This window comes from Oncorhynchus clarkii, chromosome 17, assembly GCF_045791955.1.
Source record: "Oncorhynchus clarkii lewisi isolate Uvic-CL-2024 chromosome 17, UVic_Ocla_1.0, whole genome shotgun sequence".
Lineage (NCBI taxonomy): Eukaryota > Metazoa > Chordata > Actinopteri > Salmoniformes > Salmonidae > Oncorhynchus > Oncorhynchus clarkii.
Genome location: NC_092163.1, coordinates 29,586,496 through 29,602,112, shown reverse-complemented (window position 1 = coordinate 29,602,112; position 15,617 = coordinate 29,586,496).

The window sequence follows — 15,617 nt, the reverse complement described above, 5'->3', positions numbered from 1 at the left end:
CATTTTCACAAATTCTTAAAACTGAATAAGAACTTCTGTCTCATCCAGTCTACGCAGACAGGTGTTCCATAGCCAATCAGAGCTACAGTAGGACTTTATTTTCCACACAGGCCTGCCATCATTCACTTTGAACTGGATTGTGTGTTTACAGGCAGTTGCAACAGAGCGACTTTAGATCATTAGAACACATTAGCCAAAAAATACACCAGAATGGATTTCTGCAAATATGTCAATACCACTTGAGAGTCCTCTTACATTTGGGAACTTTACAGTCCTATTGATCAAACAACCATGAAAAGGTAGTCTCTCCCCCTCAGTTATGCACATCAACAACAAAAAGATCAACAACTAATGCTAGCCAGAGAAAGATGAGCTAAAATCTAACGAAGGAACATTAGATAAACCCTCTTAAACTTTTTTCAGTTAGTTGGCCGTCAAAATTGCACTGATAAACAATGAGGAATTGTAGCCGGCTCGTCCTTCTGCAGCTTGCCTGCTGAAGTTGGCTAGCTTGCTAGCTAGCTATTTCCAGACAAATGATAGAACGTCTCACTCTGACCATTTTACTCACCCTATCAGAGCTGGTTAGGCTATCTACAAGTTATTGTTTGTGACTAACTATTAATTTAGCTCTGGTATCAGTTGTTGATAAGCAAACAATCAAACTTTACATGGTGTGGTGGTGGTTGGGTCACAGATGTTAGGTGATAGTGATGGAGAAGGAAGTGAAGTATAGGGCATAGCAATACAAATCAAGGGGGGAGTAGGTAAGAGAAAAAGAAAGTGGGAGAGAAAGGGAGTAGGGGTTTGAATGGGAGCGAGAGGTTTATGGAGGCGGTGATGAAGAAAAGGAAGTTTGAGGAAAGCAACATAGTTTCCAATGCCAGCGTCAGTTCTGAGGTAGAGAGTGCCAAGGAAGGGCAAGACAAGTCTTGAGGGGAGCATGGAGGTGAGGAGGAGCATAAAGTGATTCTGAAGTTTAGGGAGGAAGGGGAGATGGGGCGATGAGTCCGATAAGGTTGACAGCTGTGATAAAAGAGTTGATCGGGGAAGTTGTCTATGGTAAAGTGTTAAGAGATGGGAGCTTGTTAGTGCTCTGTAAGGACATGGTGCAGAGGGAAAATCTCTGATTGAAGCAAATAGTGAAGTGAAAGGTGGTGTCGAGCAGCTGGACTGATCAAGCAGGGAAGTAGTAGATTAAAAGGGTGATAACAGGAGTGCCTGTGAGTGTTAGCACTAAAGAGGTAAGCAACAACTTAAGAGGAGGCGTTCTAGTTCATTTTCGAAGATTGCAAGCAACAAGGGATGTGATTAGGGTAGATAGCCAGGCTATTCTGTTACACATCAAGGACAGTGTACTGCCAAATAAAGTTATTATTAATATATGAGTTATTATGTGAGGGCTTATGGGGGGGCTCATGGTGTGGCATATGGTGGGTGCGATGCAAGGAAACAGGCAGTGGAGGTGCAATAAGTGAGAGTGGAGAGAAGGGTGTCATATGCTGAGGCAGTGAGGATGGTCCAGGTACAGGGAGATACAGGTTCAAGGGAGAGGGTTAGGAGCATCTAGAACTGAGATTACAGGGCAGGTGGGCGGCGATATGGTATACATAGATAAGAGAAAGTTGTTGACATTCATAACAGGAGCTGTCAATAGCACTGCTAAAGTAGAGTCTAAAACAGAGAGGATTAAGCTAATAGTGAAAGCGGCTGGGAGACATCTGAGTATGAGAGGGTTGACATGGGAAGAGGTTCGAGATGACCTCAATCAGCCGAGGCTGGAGTCATGTATTACTGGATCTTAGTTATGGTGGTAATACTACAATGGAATGCTCGAAGCCTGTTGGCGAATGGGCATGAGTTCAAGCAGTTCATTGTGGATATGCCAGCTAAGCCTGATGTGATGTGCATGCAGGAAACATGGCTCAAACCTACTTTGGAGTTTATCACACAGGGATATGTACTGGTTTGTAGTGACAGAGATGGAGGGGGAGGGGGATGTGCCACCTTCATAGAGCAAGGACTTCCTCACAAGATGCTAGGCAAAGGTATTGAACAGGAATATGTGGTGGTGGTGGTGTGGTTGAGAGGAGGGGTGCTAGTGGTAGTGAACTACTATAATCCTTGTCAGACTTTGGACCTGGTTGCGCTGGAGAGAGTGGAGGGCAAGGATAGAAAATCTGATAGAATTGAAAGTTCTGGTGTGCCTGAATGATGGCCGAAGGACCAGGATTGATGTAGCCACAGGGAAAGAGTCTGCCTTGGACCTCCCTCTGGTATCTAATGCGATGGCAGGAATCTGTGAGTGGGAGGTATGGGAGGAGTCAACGTCATTACCCCATAGTATGCACAGTAGGCCAGAGGGAAGAGGCAGGTTGGTGTTTGGAAGGGCAAAGTGGGACCAATTTCAAGAGTTGAGTGAGCAGGCGATGGCTCAGGTGGAAATGAGAGAGGATGTGAATAGTATGAATAACTGTGAGAGAACAGCTTTAGTGGGGGCAGCTACCGTGGCTATACCTAAGAGTTCAGGGAGGAGGATGAGGAGGAGGAGGAAATCAGTCCCATGGTGGATGGACATTTAAAGTACAGGGCATTTAAAGTACTGAAAAGGATGCATAACTTCCAACATCTGATTCAGTATAAACAGGCCCAGGATCTGATGAGGCGAACTATCTGTCATGCAAAGAGGTCATGTTTGCGTCGGCTCTGAGACACTATTGGAAGGGTGACACCTGTGGGAGTAGTGTGGGGGATGATTAACCTCTATGGGATCAGTGTCCCCCCTGCAGGACGGTTGAGCTAACGTATGCTAATGTGATTAGCATGAGGTTGTAAGTAACAAAAAACATTTCCCAGGACATAGACATCTGATATGGGCAGAAAGCTTAAATTCTTGTTAATCTAATGTCCAATTTACAGTAGCTATTACAGTTAAATAATATCATGCTATTATTTGAGGAGAGTGCACAATTATGGACTTTAAAAATGCATTAATAAACCAATTAAGCACATTTGGACAGTCTTGATACAACATTTTGAACATATATGCAATGGTTCATTGGATCAGTCTAAAACTGCACATACACTGCTACCATCTAGTGGCCAAAATCTAAATTGTACCTGGGCTGGAATAATACATTATGGCCTTTCTCTTGCATTTCAAAGATGATGGTACAAAAAAAAAAAAAATCATGTGTTTTTCTTTGTATTATCTTTTACCAGCTCTAATGTGTTATATTCTCCTACATTAATTTCACATTTCCACAAACTTTAGTGTTTCCTTTCAAATGGTATCAATAATATGCATATCCTTGCTTCAGGTCCTGAGCTACAGGCAGTTAGATTTGGGTATGTCATTTTAGGCGAAAATGGGAAAAAAGGGTCCGATCCTTAATTAAAAAAGGATGGCCTAAGTATATAACATGATTGGCACGACCGTAATAATCATCTTGAAGTGCCATAAGTGTAAGCCAACATAATTCATTATTTTACATTAGCTTGTTAATTTCACTGATATGGCTTAATTGATCATAGCCCAAGCTCATTATAGTTGCAAATACCATGCAGCTGCACCAGGGGAATTTAAAACAAACATATTTTTTTGCAGGTCTTCTGTGTCTCCACATTTATGGAGGAACTAATTTACCATCAGGAAAATGTATCCCCATTCCCCATCTAAATACCTTCAACAATATAGCAACAAAAACTGACAAATACAGCTTTTTTTCTCCAATCTGGCAACCCTCATAAAATCCGACACAGCACTTGTATCCCAAAGTATTAAGTGAAAACAAGCATAGAAAACAGAATTGACATTGATAAAATAAAATAAAAAACGCAAGGCTACTATTATATTATAAGTATTTCGGGGACAACTTGGTTGATTAATAAATGTGGGACACTAAAAAGGCAGTGTAGAACATTATTGCCCAAAATGCATTGTTCCAATAACTTTCGAAATATTGTTCCAAAGTTTGCACCCCAAAAATGTATTTTCCTATGTATGAAGTCACACAAAAATGTGTATTTTCCTATGGATTAAGTTGCACAAAATGTTTTGTATTTTCACACTAGTTAAGCCACACAAAAACATACAAAATCTGATGAAATACTTTTGTAAATATTTGCACAAATTGAGTGTGAGATTATGTTGGCCTTTAGGGCATCTTTGCCCCCCCCTCCTTGTCGAGACATTTTTGTTCTTGTTCTCAATACACACAGCACAGTAACCTTAAAAACCTTAAAAACGTGGTCAGGTAGGCCTATAACGCAGTATTGTAGATTGGTGGAAAGCCCCATTGACTGAGGATGAGGGGTCACCATTATGTAGTTTGATGGAAATTATCCAACCATTATATAGAAATTATGTTGAATATAATAATAAATTACATTTATTAATCTGACTCCATTATTATGTGAATAAATGCAACAGGCACTGTGCGTCTCTGGAGGATCTAAAAAGATAGCGAATCATTGTATCACCCACTCAGTATGACAATAATGAACATGTCTAACTTCCGTTATGCAATTATTAAGAGATTAGATATAAATAGCTAATCCTGGCGACCAATTTTCTAGCATTTAATTTATCGAGTCAAGCAAATCAGAGATGTCAAAGTGTTACCCAAGCATATACTATGTATATAGTGTAAATAACAACTACTAATAGACCTACTAAATTATGTAGCCTATAATCAATCAAAGAATTACTCTGTAAAACCAGGAACTCAATTCAACTAATAGGATTTAATAGTCATGAAAGAATTGACACAAACAATTACAGTTTACATGAAATACATGATACGTAACAGAATAACACAGAGTGAATTACTATCACCAATAGGCTCAAATTTAAGGTGTTTACAAGTGTCTTCAGAATAATCTCTAAGAGAAACAACTATGTGTGTCTTATATATTTGATTAATTTAGCAGACTCGAGTATCCAGTGCAACTTTCAGTAGTGAGTGCATACATTTTCGTACTGGTCACCCATGGGAATTGAACCCACAACACTTGCGCTGTGCTCTACCAACTGAACCACACAGAACGCAGGAGCTTGGTAGCAAGTTCTCGAAGTAGAGTATGAACAAATTCACTGTCCTTTCAACCAAATTCAAGCAGAAACTCACGCCCAACCTGAATGAACATGTATTTGCATATTGCTAGTTAAAACAAAAGACAGGAAAACACATCCAGATTATAACCTAATCAACTCAATTTAAATGTTAGGAGCACACCCTTGAGTCACTCCATCTTTGAACTATCTGCTGTCCGACGAATAGAATAACAGTTTCCCTGTGACAATAAATCCATAGCACTTACAGTACAATAAAATATATAAAAAGTATCTTTATGAACTCTTGAAACAATCCAAACATGACAATTGAATTCTCTTATTAGAGCTTGCCACAAATAAGGTATGTTTGAACCTTGTGATAGCCCCCAGATTGTCTGCCATCCAAACAATGTCATAAATCGTGATTGAGTCATCACGCTGGGCCTCGCATGCCAGCCAGTCGTTAGAATATCACCTCCTCTCATTCTTCCACTACAGTAGCCATTTATGGAAAAGGAATGAAAAATCAAAGGGCCCACGCGGAGCACCGAAACCAATTATTATTTGTTACCCATACCTGTTAATTCAATATCATTAATCACAATGGTTAGCCGATGCAAATTAGGAAAACATTCAAACATTATTAATAGGACTACATTTACCCTAATTGGGAACACATATGGCACATGGAGAAGTCAAAGATTCCTAGTCAGGCTATTATTTGTCAAATCCAGATTAAATATAGGCCTTCATCTGTATCACACCTGTAGGAAATAGTGGGCTAAATCAATGAGAAATATAGCTGAAATGTTCAGGCTTTGTCATGTCTCCGTTCACTCGCTTCTTATTTCACCCGATCAATTCATCACGTTTCGGTCTGATCTTTCAGATTACTGCTGCCTCCTGTTAACCTGCTACTATGATACATTAATAGGCGAGGAGGTTTGTTAGCAAGCTATCAATGTGCATAATATATAGCAAGTGAAGCGAGAATAGGGAAATACATTTGGAGGACAGGACTAGCACATAACATTCTGAGAACCATTTGTTTCATAGAGCAGGAGTTTTCAAACTTTTCTTGCCCAGGGACCACCATATGTTAGCAAAATAATTAATTTCACATATTGTCTTATCATCAAGTGAATAATAATGGCAAGTAGAAGTAATCAACATTTTAAAATGAATAGATTTTGTAGTGTAAAATCTAACAGTCTATTAGCTACAAAGGTATCGTGGCGGCGTAGAAAAAAAGTTGCTAAAAAAATTAATAATTGAGCTGAGAGAAAATGTTGCAGTTTTAATACTCATTTTCTGCAATTCTATGCATTTTGTCATGTCTAATTCTATGTTCCTCTGCTCAAACGTCATAACAAAATCAATGGGCATGTGCATTGAATGTCCGGTTTTTGGAATTTTAGATACTCCCTGACTATCTAGTTTTATTTAACCTTTTATTTAACCAGGTAAATCAATTAAGAACAAATTCTTATTTACAATGACAACCTAGCAAGAAGCAAAAGGCCTCATGTGGGATCATTTTTTTTGTACTTTTGTACATCACGACAAACAATATCTGATTGTTAGTTGTCAAAGATGGTATTATTTAAAAGTATACAGGGGATGGGTCTAATCCTGAATGCTGATTGGTTAAAACCGCATTCTAGCCGGCGTCTATTCCACAAATTGCCACCGGCTAAATCTGTTTAGTCTGTTCCATCTGACTGCTCAATCCACTGTCTCATCAGCCCAGGCAGGCAATTTATAAACTTGATCTCCACTATAAAAAGCATTTAGACATTATCTCACATTTCTTTTAGACTAGCATTTCGTTTTCAATAGCAGAGATTTGTATAAACCTTGCTGTCTGTCTCTCTGACATTTGCAACACTGTTTCAATATTCAAATTCGATCTCCTGCTGTTGAGTTGAGTTGACAAAATTCTGAATCAGCTGGCATCATTTCTATGGATATATATATATTTTTTATATTTTGAAAAAGGTCAAACAAAATGCAGCTAATTTGCAGTCTTTCCAGCTTCAATTTGAAGTGATTGTGTTACTGTAGCTGTGTTGTTGGCTAGCTCCTCTGAACAACAGTGTCCTGACGAGTGAGCACATTTTCTATGCCATGCGAAATCGTGCCTCATTAGCTCATTGTTATGGATGTATTAAAAATAAATGTCACTAGAAAACAACTTAAACAAATGCAAATGTCACTACTTTGCTGTTATTCTGGCTAGCTAGCAAGCAAGAGATAAGAATATTGCCAGCCAGTACGGCACTGGAACATTTAGAACGAACGACTGGGTCGTGCCTATAGATGCAGAACAAAAAGACTGAACCACTTGGTCGTGTCCATAGATACAGAACAAATAGACTGAACGACTGGGTCGCGTTTATAGCAAGAGTTAGGAATGTTGCCTGCCAGTATGGCAATGGAACATTTAGAATGAAAATGTCCATAGATACAGAACTGAAAATTACCACTTAGAAAGCCCACCTAACAATTTTATATACAGAAAAAAGAACTGTAATTTGTGCCAATTTCCTCCATATTAAAAGGAATAGTTTGAGATTTTGGCATTGAAGCCATTTATGTACTTCCGCAGAGACAGATGAACAGGGACAGCAAGCATTCTAACTGTTCCTGTAGACTTCCAATCCTTGTGCTAACGCTAGTTAGCATTGGCTCATGAAACTACCTCTAACTGCCTTCATACTGGATGCAGAGACATAACAATGGTATCCACGGTGGTATTATTTTGCAGTTAGCAATATTCATAAAACAACATAATAATAATAATGATGATGATGATGAGAATAATAATAATAATACATTTGCGGACACCCTGCAGTACCACCCTGCAGTGTGGTGATCGTATGTTTTTTTGAATACACAACTTTCTGGGAATGGTGTAGGATATTTGCTTGGCTTTGGAACATTCTCAGCACATTTAAGGAACTTGACCAAAAAAAAACAATTTTCTTGGTGTTTCATTACTTTAACAGAACATTTCCTAAAAGTTCAAACATGGTTACATTTAGTTTAAATTTTGGTAATGTTATGGGAATGTTCTCCAACTGGGTTGACATTGGGAATGTTCTCAAATAGTTCAGAGATGTTAAGAAACAAAGTTCTTCTGTGGGAATTTCAGTATTTCAGCAACACGTTTCCTAGAGGTTTCCTATTGGTTATTTTTAAAGTCATGTTCTCAAATTGTTCAGAGAACATAACAAATAATGTTCTTTTGTGGGAATTTCAGTCCTTCAGCATAAAGTTTCCTACAGGTTTGCTCATGGTCAGGGTTGTAGTGCTGCCGGAGTGCAGGGGAGCGGCACTCCCTCACCTTTTTCAATTTGAGAATACATGGAGCTGGTAAAACTATTTCTGGAAACATTTATTCAGATAAATTCTAAATAAATTCTAGTTAATTATCACAAAAATTCCCCAAAAAATCCATGAAAAACGATAGAATGTCAAACCAAATAAATATGTAGAGTAGTGTAGAGGTAGGTAAATGGTGGTTTCTTCCCAGTCTTCTCTCTGGCAGTGGTGAGAATGATAAGAACTGTAGGCTATGTGTGTGCACTGCGAACGCTCGTCGGAGGTTTGACCCCTTTGGTTAATCAGAACATTGAAAAAAAAATCTTAATTCACGTGTGCCTTGATGTTCATAAAACTCCATGGACCCCCTCTTGCACAGTGGAACCTAGAACGATACTGTATATATTGTAGTGACCCACACAGGCAGCTGTGTGTTATGCTGTTAGTTGGTTGTGTTGTACTTACCAGTACCCAGTGTTCGCAGGGTCCGACATGCCATTGCAAGTTTAAGACCATGGAGCATTGCAAGTTCAAGACCATGTTTAGCCATTGTTCACTCTCTTACATCTGGTCTTCACAAGAGAATGTCATGGTTGTTTTATACGGGTATCTTTCATTTATTTGGCGTGGGCTACGGCCAACAGTAGCCTGTGTGGAGTTGGGCTAATAAATCGTGAATTCGTAAACTCAATTCTCTGTCTGGACAATTGTTCCTTTATGATCTAGCCAGGTCATTACAATATGATGGGATGTATGGACAGTATATGGATAGAATATGTAGTATATCTGAAGAATACGTAGGATAGAATACTATATGTACAGCAATAGTTAAATAGAATAGGCCTTGACGAGTATACATTATATACATATTAAGTGGGTAAAACATTATTAAAGTGACCAGTGGGGCATGCTCCCTCTGCTGTCTCCTGAAGTCTACGATCTGCTCCTTCGTTTTGTTGACGTTGAAGGAGAGGTTATTTTTCTGGCACCACACTGCCAGGTCTCTGACTTCCTCCCTATAGGCTGTCTCGTCAGCGGTCAGGCCAACCACCGTTGTGGAAGTCGTGGAAGAAACCAAGCACACACCCACGTGAGGCCCCGTGTTTATGGGTCAGTGTTTGAACCATTTAATTTGTCTGAAAAGACAAACTCTGCCTACCCGGTAGACTGGGAGATCTGTGGTTAAATTAAGTGTGCCTACTGCGCTGGCCAATCAGATAGCTCATATAACCGTGCCTACCTACAGCTTTCACGACCCATGACACAGAAAAGTTTGATACTAGCCTACTTGAGATTTCATAACTTTTAAAAACATGAGAGAATGTCAAAGAATACAGCAAAGAGCTGATGTTTTTATGAGTGAGTTCATGTCTAAGTTTAATTTAACACCGTCAACACTGTTTTTTATTCAACACTTTTACAAAACATAAAATGTGCTTCTCTTTACTTCCACTCGCGCTGCAGCTGCAATGAATGAGTAGCCAAGTGTATCAATAGACCAGCGTTTTGATTATTATTAGCAGCTCATGGTGTCTACTTTAATATCGAGGAGTATTTCACTTTCTATGGTTATCGGAACAACATAAATTTGTGCCTGAAGGGAAGGTGGAAGAATGTATCCCCTCTTTCTGGTCTCACCGGAAGAAAGAAAGGAAGGAAAGAGCAGGGACCGTAAGAGGCAGACCCTCTGCTGCTCTCTCCCTCCCTCCACTGAGACTTCAATGCCATGTTAAAAACAACTCGGAACTCGGAACAGAAATCTTGGACTCCCGACTTCAGTGCATTCAAGACAACTGGGAACTGAAAAAAAACAAGATCCGACTGGGAAAATCGTTTTGAATGGTCATCCAATTCGGAAACTGGCACCTTTCTAGAGCTCCGACTTTCTGACCTGAACGTCACTGAGTTCCCAATTGTCTTGACAGCACCATGACCATCAGATGCAGGTACCATCAGCCAAGTAAAATGAAAAAAACAAATTATTTCAATTTATCCTTTGCTGTGACTCGCAAGTGCTACACCAACTGATCAGTTATCAATGATTGAGTTTTGAAATGTATGCTCTGAGAAGAACAATATTGGCAGGCCAGTCATTTAACCAATATGATGTGATAATGTATCATTCCTACAGAACTGTTTTTATTAGTTTCATGTTACATTTTTTAAGTATTTTTTATTTATTTTTATCTTAGTGGTATATCTTGGCTTGCTTTTTGACTGCCAAAGTGATCTTGACTCAGAAAAGGTTGGTGACCAACGATGTAGATGAAAGGGGTAGACAGGTTTAAGAAGGATTTTTAAGCCTTGAGACAATTGAGACATGGATTGTGTAAAAAGATTACGTGCCTTTGAACAGTGTATGTATGATAGTAGGTGCTTTGCACACAGGTTTGTGTCAAGAACGGCAACGTTGCTGGGTTTTTCACACTCAACAGTTTCCCGTGTGTATCAAGAATGGTCCACCACCCATTGGACATCCAGCCAACTTGACACAACTGTGGGAAGTATTGGAGTCAACATGGTTCAGCATCCCTGTGGAACGCTTTTGACACCTTGTAGAGTCTATGACCTCACGAATTGAGGCTGTTCTGGGGGCAAAAGGGGGAGGGCTGCAAATGTATATTTTGCATTTGTGAAATTATTTTTATGTGATAGGAAAGTAAAGGGCTTTATGTTTCTAGAACCATTCACGGTTAGATGGATTATTTGGCTGTTTTGGCTGCCAGAGACATTCTACCTCTGAAAATAACATATAAGGTCCTTGGACCTTTAGGAGTAACAGGCTCCTTAAATGTACATCAAATTCTGTTTTATATTTTGCTTTGTACCCAAGTTGTTATTTTCTTGATGCCATTGGTTTTGGAATTAAACTGCTCCGGCTATTACCTAGTTCTGCTCTCCTGCGTCTGACTTCCCTGCCACGAGTAATGCACCCCTTACATTCTGTCAACCCACAAGGCTGTAATCACATCAACTGGCTACACACCGAGTGATAGACAAACTTGCGCACCACACAGACAGACCCGCAATATTGCTGAAAATATTTGGTAGATATTTTGTTAGTGGCTAACCAGAGGTTTGAAAAATGTCAATGTTGCGTTAATTAGATAGTAGCTGGGAGCTTGCGGTGTCTGATAGTTGTGAGATTTGTTTATGACAGTTTGCGATGGAACACGTGAAAAATTGCATGTATTTTTGGAATTGTTTGGCGAGCTACTCATAGGTGGACTGCGAGCTACTGGTATGTCATGGAAAGAGCAGTATTCCTAATGTTTTGTACACTCAGTGTACATTTCTTGTGTTTCCAAAACCGTATCATAAGCAATGTGTGTTAACATTTAGTGCAAGCGTCGTGGCTCCTAACAAAAGTCCCCCGGGAATAAGATACCCTCACCAATAGGCACTAAATGTAGTTAGCGTCTATGAATGGGCTATATTATACATGTATTTAGCTAGTTAACTAGTTCGGCTATCTTAGCTCAGTGACGAGTGCTAGCTTGGTGTGATCATAGCTAACCTTGCTAGCTAGCTAGCTAGCTAGCTCAATGACTCATTACCCTTTCTGTGTATAAGCATACAACAGAGCCTTAGCTATTCATTGAGTCTATTCCTCGTTTATGCTGTATGCTAACTAATCTAGCTAACATTTTATTTTTAGCACTTCACTGATGGAAAGCCAAGCGAAATATGTCCTAACTCTAGATGCGGGGAGCACATGGCTGGAACAACATCCTTCAGATGACCTCCAAACAAAAGGTAGCCAGCTATTTTAACAAAGTAGCTATCAGCCTAGCGTAACTGTGACTAACGTAAGTGAAGATGTAAATAATGACAGACCACATTTTGTTTATGATAATTTCATATATTGTTTGTCAGAGCGCTGTTTTAACATATTATGCTAACAGTACATAAGCTTACATAAGCAATTCATTTATATTTAATAATTTCAATTTTAACATGAGTATTGTTTTTATATGCAACGGATCCATCCCAAGATTTACATTTTTTATTTTTTTATTTAACCTTTATTTAACTAGGCAAGTCAGTTAATTAAGAACAAATGTATTCTTTACGATGACAGCCTACCCCGGCCAAACCCAGATGACGCTGGGCCAATTGTGCGCCACCCTATGGGACTCCCAATCACGGCTGGATGTGATACAGTCTGGATACACTATATGTGGACACCCCTTCAAATTAGTAGATTTGGCTATTTCAGATACAACCATTGCTGACAAGTGTATAAAATTGAGTACACAGCCATGCAATCTCCATAGACAAACATTGGCAGTAGATTGGCCTTACTGAAGAGTTTGGTGACTTTCAATGTGGCACCGTCATAGAATGCCACCTTTCCAACAGGTCAGTTCATAACATTTCTGCCCTGCTAGAGCTGCCCCAGTCAACTATACAGTAAGTGCTGTTGTTGTGTGGAAACATCTAGGAGCAACAAAGCAGCTGCGAAGTGGTAGGCCACACAAGATTACAGAACAGGGCCGATGAGTGCTGAAGCGCGCAGCGCTTAAAAAATCTTCTGTCCTCGGTTGCAACACTACAGAGTTCCAAACTTCCTCTGGAAGCAATGTCAGGACAAGAACTGTTCCATCGTACACAAGCCTAAAATCACCATGTGCAATGCCAAGCGTCAATGGAGTGGTGTTAAGCTCGCCACCATTGGACTCTGGAGCAGTGGAAATGCGTTGTCTGGAGTGATGAATCATGCTTCACCACCTGGCTGTCCGACGGACGAAACTGGGTTTGGCAGATGCCAGGAAAATGCTTCTTGCCTCAATGCATAGTGCCAATTGTAAAGTTTGGTGGAGGAGGAAATGGTCTGGGACTATTTTATGGTTCAGGCTAGGCCCCTTAGTTCCAGAGAAGGGAAATCTTAACGCTAATGCATTCAAAGACATTCTAGATTCTGTGGCCCTTTACTGTTTCAGCATGACAATGCACCCATCCACAAAGCCAGGTCCTTACAGATATGGTTTGTCGAGATTGGTTTAGAAGATCTTGACTGGCCAGCACAGAGCCCCGACCTCAACCCATTCGAAAACCGTTGGGATTAATTGGAACACTGACCGTGAGCCAGATATTTATCCCCTCACCCTCTTTGATCACGTGGAAATCCTTGATTGAGGACACATGATCCTCCACGGTCATGTCCCTCGCACTAAAGGGACAATTCACCTCCAGCACTCCACTCATGACATTTCCACAGGTAACTGCATCAGGCGAAGCTCCTAGAAAAGGTAGGCTGGGCCGCAAGAGTAGACGGCATCTGAGCAGGTGCCTATCTGGGAATTTCTTGAGGTACATTGATAGCATTTTGGCAGCATCATAGCTTATCGGCTTGGAAGATACTTGTTTTGGACTGCACAAATGCCACTTTTTTTGTATTTTTGTGACTTTGCTAAATTTAGATGCTGTGATTCTCCCTTCTCTCTCCTGGTGCCACTGCTCAGAGCTGCCTTGTTCCCATGTTTGGTGCCATCTTTCCCTGTGTATATCTAACAACATTTGAAGACCCACAGTGTGGTGGTCGAGGGGAAAAATGAGCAGAGAGAAATGACGGTCTGTTCATTACTTTAAGACATGAAGGTCAGTCAATCTGGAACATTTCAAGAACTTTGAAAGTTTCTTCAAGTGCAGTCGCAAAAACTATCAAGTGCTATGATGAAACTGGCTCTCATGAGGACCGCCACAGGAAAGGAAGACTCAGAGTTACCTCTGCTGCAGAGGATAAGTTCATTAGCGTTAACTGCACCTCAGATTGCAGCCCAAATTAATGCAGACACATCTCAATATCAACTTTTCATAGGAGACTGCGTGAATCAGGCCTTTATGGTCAAAATGCTGCAAAGAAGCCACCTCTAAAGGACACCAATAAGAAAAAAAGACTTTCTTGGGCCAAGAAACACGCGCAATGGACATTAGACTGGTGGAAATTAGTCCAAATTTGAGAGACGCAGAGTAGGTGAACGGATGATCTCCGCATGTGTGGTTCCCACCGTGAAGCATGGAGGAGGAGGTGTGATGGCGAGGGGGTGCTTTTAGAATTCAAGGCACACTTAACTAGCATGGCTACCACAGCATTTCTAGTGATATGCCATCCCATTTGGTTTGCGCGTAGTGGGACTATAATTTGTTTGTCAACAGGACAATGACCCAACACACCTCCAGGCTGTGTAAGAGTTATTTGATGAAGAAGGAGAGGGATGGAGTGGTGCATTAGATGACCTGGCCTCCACAATCACCCGTCCTCAGCCCAATTGAGATAGTGTTCTGATATCCAGAAGTAATTTTCTGTCATAAGAGACAGTAGCATCAACATTATGTTAAAAATAAGTTACAAACAATGCAAAATAGCACAATTGGTTAGGAGCCCGTTAAACGGCAGCCATCCCCTCCGGCGGCATTTTCCTGATGTGTTTTAAGCGTTCTTGTGGACTTCCATCTTTTTTTTCTATTAAAAAAGGGTGATTTTGATCACGAAAACCTGAGAAAATTGGGGGAAATTTTTACCTGGAAAAATGAAACAGAGAAAACGAAATTATGTAACGTGCTTTTTTTAAGAACCCTATGAATGCTATGCTCAGCTAACTTGTGTATCCTCCCTGGGGGCAGAGATGCTTAGGGGTGTTAGGTGATAAATATCAGAGGAAGAACTCAACGGACACTGAGAGCTTAAACCAAGTTTAATCATCCCAAAGGATCGAACAGCTGAACAGACAGACATATTCACACAAGCACGGATATTTAACCTTTTCTCCTATGCTGAGTCTCCTCCTACACAACTGAACAGCCAATGCATCTCTGTTACCCGACAGAACCTTAGTGATATCTGTCTTCCTCACTTCATCTGACCTGACCTGTTCCCCAAAGTGCTCACTCCAACCCAACTCACGGCTGTCATGGCTGCTACCAGACTGTCTCTTCTCCTCCCAGAGGATCCATCTAACAATAACATATCCTGACATAATGTAAATGTTATACATTACCCTTTCTCCCTCAGTGACATGAATATGTATATTTCATATTCTTAGAACCCAACAGGGGGCTGGGGCTCCCCCTTTCCGGCCAATGGTCTCTTTTCCCACTGATCCAGCTCCAGCCCAGAGGCCTTCACATTGTCCAAATCCATCGTAAAAAAATAGTTTGGTATTCATTTAAAACTTCAACTATGCCCCATTGTCTTCTGTGCTCTATTATTACATACTGCATATACTGTGGTATA